Source organism: Eleginops maclovinus, chromosome 11 (assembly GCF_036324505.1).
Source record: "Eleginops maclovinus isolate JMC-PN-2008 ecotype Puerto Natales chromosome 11, JC_Emac_rtc_rv5, whole genome shotgun sequence".
In the NCBI taxonomy this organism is placed as follows: domain Eukaryota; kingdom Metazoa; phylum Chordata; class Actinopteri; order Perciformes; family Eleginopidae; genus Eleginops; species Eleginops maclovinus.
The window spans coordinates 14,706,879-14,712,878 of record NC_086359.1 but is presented as its reverse complement, the minus strand read 5'-3'; positions in this window follow the sequence as shown (position 1 = coordinate 14,712,878).

Here is a 6,000-nt window from a genome sequence, read left to right as displayed (position 1 = left end):
ATATAATGAAGATTGGATTCCTCCCCTATATATATACTGTATGTACATATATACTGTATGTGTATGTTTGAAAACAATTTAGGATAATTAATCAACATGAAGAATGTTGCGAAAAACATGTTCTTATGTTGGAGTGTGTGTGTAACTGATTAGGCTTCCTTGTTCTAACTTGTGTCCAGTAATAAAAAAAAAAGCCTGGACTTCCCTCTGCCCTGTGAGCCTGACTAATCCTGCACAACATCACTGTGATAGCATTGCTCAGCTTAATCTATCGCGAATTTTCCTTAAATACTCAACAGAGATTACACTTAGTTCTCCTTGAGCAGAGCCAAGACGCTGGCTGTTATTTAACATTAAAACCACAGTTTAAATAATGTAACAGGGATTGATGGATGAGGGCCGGGATTATGGAGAGGTGGGATCTGATAAGTGAGCCGCTGCCCGTCAGCAGAAAATGATCAGGGATGAAACTCTCAGCGAAAACGAAACAGGTATTTTATGGACAGCCAGGCGAAACGATAAACCCCAGAGAGAAGTCACGTCACGTCCAACCACTCAACTGTTGCGAGAGTAGTGTGTGTCAAAGAAAGAATGTGTGTGTACCTATAATCACGCATTTTCTGTCGAACTTGGTGGGTGTTTCCTGCAGAGGATAATGAAGTAAAGGCCAAACCTTAAGGCCAGCAGTGGTTATTTTAGTTTGAGAATACAGCAACAAGAAGAGCTTCAATAGATCACAAAAGGAATGACATAAAATGGAAATAATTTTGGAGACAGAAAAGACAGGAAATAACTGAAAAAAAAAGACCCTGATCTCTGCAAGACTCCTTCAACTCTCAAATTATAACATAAAGGATTGGAGTGAGAAAAATAAAATCATTGAGGACATACTTTGTAAATGGGAGATGCACATGATTGATAAAGCACATTTGTGTGAGTATGCTGATGCAGGTGGACAGGTTTGCTCGCTTGAGTTGGATTTTGTTATCCTCCTCCGAGGTCTCTGTCTGTGTATAATATAGGAAATGCATGACAGATGCCCCAAAGTGGTCCCCAATTCTAAATCCACTCTGTTCTCCGAGTTTATTTGGTGCCTTTGGATGAGTCACATGGGACTGAAGGAGCTCAACATGTCAAGTAACAATAGATAGAAAGGATTAAATAACTGGTGCTAACACACACATATAACTTACTAAACCACTGGTGGGTGCTATATGTATTAAAACACTGAAGAAAAGATACCCACAGACCAACACACAGTAAGATAAACTCTAGGAAGGAGGTGCTTCACTTGGGAGTCTTGTCATATTACAAACAATAAAAGTAGTGACCAGTCAGTAGGTCCTGGGTGATGAAAGGAGGTAGAGCAGAGTGTGGTCAGTGAAGTCTTCACCTGGGCACAGGTTCATTGCAGTATGGAAAAACTGCAGAGCTTATAAAGATGTTATGTCTCTGCAACTTCAGGCACTATCTCTAGCGGCCTAATTACCAATATCATATAAACATATAGCCTGGGACCTTGATTTGTTAAATAATTCAAGTGCTGCTTCTTTCTTCACTCAGTCTGCAGCTGCCAAAGGCAAGTCTGCAGGATGTTGTTATTACTGAGCGCGGAGAAAAGTCCTGTGTGTATGAGCAAAAGCATTGGGCAATTGGATGAAAACAGCAGGAGTCGCCGGTGTAATATATCCACTGCTTATGGAAATAGCTTAGCTTAAATGAATGTTCCTTTGACTAATTAACTGGATATAAGGGTGAAAATATAATGTAGCTTTGTATAGAAATGCATTGACATAAAAAGGTGGGATTATTGATAAACTAATGGTAACTAAATGTTTTTCTTTGATTAAATTGATTCAACTATTTTCAAATTTAAATATGTCCTCTTGAATTGTAATGAGGATAATACTTGCATTTAGTTCATTATATGCAACATGGTAACATCCTAGTTTGACACAAAGATGATAGCTAGATGCAAACATGCTAACAATAGCTAGCCCAAATTGACTATTAAGATTGCTACATGGACATTTCATATATGGTTTGTTGCTATATCATAAGCACATTTTGGAAAAGCATGTTTTAGATTCTTCAAAGGTTGGCACTTTGAAAACAGTTTGGATTGGTTGACAGAGCACAGTCACATAAGTTTATCAAAGCTGAGCAGCAGCCAAATGCTCAATGTGGATGTTTTTCTTCTGTTGGCCCTAACACAGACAGAGCAACGTATCCTTTACATCATGGATTTCTGTCATGTAGACAATGCAACAGACCTGAGTTATTGTCCAGCATCAAAGACAAAAAAAAGGAAAACAATACAATCCACTCACTGCTGCTATGAAAAACACAATGCAAAACTGTACACATTAAATCATGTTTTTACGCTGCATGGCTATTGATTCAAACAGTTCAGTCAGTAGATGTTTCTCAAAAAGAATAACATATGTAGAAGACTACAGTAGTTAATCTATATGATTTTCTTCACTTAAGTTGAACAGAAGTTCTTCATGTTTCTTTTCATTATTCTTCTAAGACTATTGACAGATTTCAGGGCAGTGGATTGCCCATTAAGTGGCAGCAGCCCTTCTTGTTTTGTTTTTTTCAAAACGGAAAGGAAGGATGAAAACTCAATGAAGCAAATTTCCTGTTCAGCATCATGTGGAAAGTCATTTTGATGGCCTCTAGTAGAGTCAGAGCCTTCTTTCATCGACAGCTGTTCAGGCATCCTGAGTTAACAGCTCTAAGACATGCAGCTCCCTTATACACTCCACAGTTGCACAACTCTGTAATCATCTTGCCTTTTTTTTTAAAGCAGTACTGAAATGTGTGGCATCCAAGTGGCACCTTCACAGTTTCATGAGATGAACAAACCCAGCTCAAATAAAAGGATGCAGACATGTTGAGAATCAAAGTTTTACAAGCTCCAAACCACAACATTTGTATTAACATATCCACATGTGTGCAATGTAACTTTGAAAAGGAATTAAGCACACATATGGTCATGCACTGCTCTGGGGCCCTCTCTCAGTCCCTTTCTGTATTTTGTCTTGCGTTTTCCACATAGCAACAGTACCACAAAAAGATGGTGACAGCGCCTGGTCTACAGTACCGTTCATTTAATCCCCCGCAGGACTCCCATTGCATTTAAACTCTCTAATCTACTGACAAAAGGTAGGAGGCGATGAGCTGGTGCCTTATGGGGAAGGTCAAATTGTTAACTAATCTGCCCCCCTCTCACAGTCGTCCCTTGACGCGGCTCTCCGCTCTGTAAAAACCCCACTGTGTCATTGCACCCGTGTCTGAAGGTCACTGTACATCGCAGAGCGACCTCACAAGTTTTCTGTAGCAATTAATTACCGTCACTGTGGCCAGCACATATGGGCCTATTATCATAAAGCCTCATGGGAGGATATTTCCTGCTACCATTATTCCGTGGGAAGTGACAGAGAATGTATAAAATGCCAACAGGCCTCTCTTTTACTACTCGGTTGCTTCTGTAGACAGACTAGAGATTAGCAGATAGGGTTTGTTGGTGATGTTTTATATAATTTCTGCTTAACAGCTTCAGCAGACAGAAAGAAGGATGTATGGAATGACAAGATGGTAGAGCATAACTTGTTTTTCAACATGTAGAGTTATAAGTATTTCTTATAGGCTAAAAGGCATCGTTAAAATTGCCAAATGATGCTGGCATTCTCTGAACAGACTGTGGATTTAGAAAGGGTCAGTGTCTATGAGCACCTGGTGTCTGATATTTCAGGAACGTTTTTGATTGCAATCCCCTAAGAATGTGAAAGAAAGTCAAAACTCCGGCACAGATGTCTTGCCATATTTTTGATTTAGAAAAGACACCCCTGATATGCTTTATGGGTACTTTTTCTTTTCTACCGCCTTCTGTACATATCTTTTCAATGTGCAAACTTAAATGCAAAGCTAAATTCATACTTGCCTGATTTGAGACTGTACACTGACATTGGGGCTTTATACAACTGTATCGAGACACTGGGGGTTTTGGCAATTATTATGTGTAAATGTTTTACACGAAACCCATCAGGGGAACTTTTCATTTGATGAGGTCTACGCAAATTCTAATGCCTGAAAATTGAGCTTTTCCCAGCTGAACCATCGTGTTGATTGATTTAAATGATGTAGTATTTTCTGTTTGTCACAGGAGCAGCAGTGAGAATCTGGAGTTAATGTCTTTGTTTTTTTCTCCCCTCTGTTGCCTTTTTTTAAGATCAACATTTTCCCTGCAACCAGCTTATCCTTCCATTTTTCAGACTGCTTTTGCTTTCCATATTTTGATGTATTATCTCCTTCTTCTCCATCTTTCTCTTTCCCATTTCCAGGCTCACTACTTTCCTCCCTTTAGTGTTGGCAATGCTAACAGGCTTTCCAGAGCGGCCTTCAGGAGCAGCTGGATTGCGCTGGGAGTATTTGGAGACCTTCCAAGACGTCATATGCCGCTCTCCACTTTATCCTCCTCCGCCTTCCTACCTCTGCTTCTCCTCCTTCACACATTTTACTCTCTTATTTCTCTCTGCAACCATTCATCCAACCTCCCCCTCTCTCTCCTTTAGCCTACTTCTTCACTTATCTCTCCTTCTTACTCTTCTGCATTTTCCTTGCTTGTCAGCATCTCCCTTCCAACTCGCATCTTTTCATCTCTTGTTGCGCTTTCCACCGGAATCTATCGTGCAGTTAAATCTCTGTTCAATCTTTCTTGAACATTACACTGTCAAAACCAAAATTGGAATTTTATGAAGCTTACCTTTAATAGTACTCGACTAGCATCCCTATAAACTAATACTTAGAACTTTTGACAGCCTGTTTTTACTTCCAGGGGAGGACATCCAAATGCCATAAAAAAAAGACTCTTAATCGCATAAACAAGGACATATCCACATGCCTTTTCCTGCATGGCTTAGCTCTCCTTTTAGCTCTCCCACACTCCCCACTTTATCTACCCATTTGGGTCATTCGCATTTCGTATCACATCTATATTTAGTTCCTTTTCCTACCAGGTATGAATGTCCTTCTGTGCCATTTGGGTCTGTTTAAACAATTATGTTGAAATACATTTGGCCAAGATAAGGTAATTTGATGGTCAGGTTTTATTTAAGAAAATGATCTGTAATATTGGTGTATAATACCTTATATGTTTCAAAAAAATGTTGAAAAACACTTCAAAGATGGTTAATTGTATTTTTTTTTTTTTTTTTTTTTGAAAATGAAGAAATCATCAGAAACCTATTTTTTCTCTAGTTAGCAAGGCAATAAAATGTAATACATTAAACTGCAACCCATTCAGAAAACGTAAGTCAGCTCCCGGTTTGTGTTGCATATGTGTATGCGTGTTGCAATGTGTGGTAATCCTGACCTCAGGCAGACAGGACATAAATCGTGACACTGACTCACTGTGTTGTTTATAAAGGAATGTTTTTGGTCCTCTTTCCATCCCGTTCCCTCTCAACTGTTTTAACCCTCTTCCTGTCTCTTGAACCTTTACCTGTATTTCTATGTTTGACCCGGGTCCCACATATGTACTTACTGTACCTTGCTTCAGAATCATTGACATATGAACACCAGGTAGTCACATACGTATGTATCCGATAACCATTCCATTTCAAATATTTTTAAGGAGTTTCTGAGAAAAATTATTCTAAAAAAAAAAAAAAATACATATTCTTTCCAACTCCTTTTAGAAAGTGTCTGCAGTGTTTAAATATGAAGCAGTTTTATGCTGGAAAACACAGTGTTTAAGAGTGTGTTCAGTTACTTTCCTGGAAGAATAAAGCTAAAAACACAGATAATGCAAAGTGTAGTAGAAATACATCACAAAACATCCGTGGATTGTCAAATAGTTCCCATTCATAATCTAGATGTATTTAGCTACCAAAATAAACTTTAATTGTAAAGTAAAAAGAAAAATTAACTGTCTGTAGGGAAACCGTTGAAAACCAAAACCTGATGCAGCAGATGGTATTTGTTGTTAAAGAA